Raw genomic sequence first — 1,745 nt, forward strand, 5'->3', positions numbered from 1 at the left:
TTTTTTTTGAAAAATTCAATAAATCTAAACCTTTCATGGAAAATAAGAATTTAAAATGGGTGGAAATATCATTATGACATAAATGTTTTTCTTTAATACACATTGGACACAATTAACGGCACCCTTTTATTCAGTGCTTTTTGAAACCTCCATTTGGCATAATAACAGCTCTGAGTTTTCTCCTATAATGCCTGATGAGGTTAGAGAGCACCTGACAAGAGATCAGAGATTCACCACACTCATTTTCTATAGGGTTCAGCTCAGGGAACTGGAATGGCCATAGCAGAAGCTTGGTTTTGTGCCCAGTGAACCATTTTTGTGTTGTTTTTGAGGTTTGTTTTTGGATTATTGTCCGGTTGTAAGATCCAAACATGGCCCATTATAAGATTTCTAACAGAGTCAGTCACTTTTTGATTTTTTAGCTGTTGTCTAACAGAGTCAGTCACTTTTTGATTTTTTATCTGTTGGTATTTGATGGAATCAAAGATGCCATGTATCTAAACAAGATGTCCAGGACCTCCAGCAGAAATATAGGCCCACAACATTAAAAATACAGCAGTATATTTCATTGTACACTTGGGGTACTTTTTATCCCTGTGTGCACCAAACCCATCTTGAGTGTTTGTTGCTAAAAAGCTACTTTTTTAAAGTCATTTGACCATAAAAGCCAGTCCCATTTGAAGTTCCAGTCGTGTCTGACAACAGAATATGCTGGGGATTTGTTTTTGGATGAGAGCATTTTGTCTGTATGCTACAAATTCATGCCATAAATTTAACTTATGCCATAAATTAATGTGGAGTACAAAGAGTGCCGGCTGCACTTCCAGGGTGGGCTGTAACACTAATAGAAAACACAGTCATTTTAAATGTTATGCATGAATTCACAGTGGTAATAGAATGTACTTTTTCAAAACCATTATTATGACACACCCTCATTTCATTTCAAACGACTGAATTCAAAATAGTAGATACAGGGAATATTTTAAACTCAACACATACAGAAAGACAAAAAACATACATGAATATGAAATTTAAAGTGCCCCTATTATGCCATTTGTACGGTTCCTAATGTTGTTTTGGGAGTCTCCTACAATAGGATTACATGCATGCAAGATCAAAAAACGCGTTCGTTTTCTCAAAATATGCATTTAATATCAACTCATTTTCCAGCGATTCTCAAACGATTCGTTTGAAGCAGTTCAAAGATTCCGTCTCTCTAAACCCCTCCCGCCTGCTCTGCTCTGATTGGTCAGATGGCCTAGTCTGTTGTAATTGGTCTGAGGCATACAGCGCGTGTTGGAAACGATACGCCTATTTCAATAGTTCTGTATTTTGAACGCTCTATAGAAAATATAAACATCTATTATTTATCATACTTACAGGTTGTGATTCAGTGGAGCAGCTGGTCCAAATAAACAGGATACTGATACGGCTTTCCATATGTGAATAAAGTTGTCCAAATGAAGTTCTTAGCAATGCATATTACTAATCAAAAATTAAGTTTTAATATATTTACGGTAGGAAATTTACAAAATATCTTCATGGACCATGATCTTCACTCAATATCCTAATGATTTTTGGCATAAACGAAAAATTTATAATTTTGGCCCATGCAATGTATTTTTGGCTATTGCTACAAATATACCCATGCGACTTACTGATTTTGTGGTCCAGGGTTACACACACACACACACACACACATATATATATATATATATATATATATATAATTAATGAAATTTACT

The sequence above is a fragment of the Sinocyclocheilus anshuiensis genome, unplaced genomic scaffold (assembly GCF_001515605.1).
Source record: "Sinocyclocheilus anshuiensis isolate Anshui unplaced genomic scaffold, SAMN03320099.WGS_v1.1 scaffold1139, whole genome shotgun sequence".
In the NCBI taxonomy this organism is placed as follows: domain Eukaryota; kingdom Metazoa; phylum Chordata; class Actinopteri; order Cypriniformes; family Cyprinidae; genus Sinocyclocheilus; species Sinocyclocheilus anshuiensis.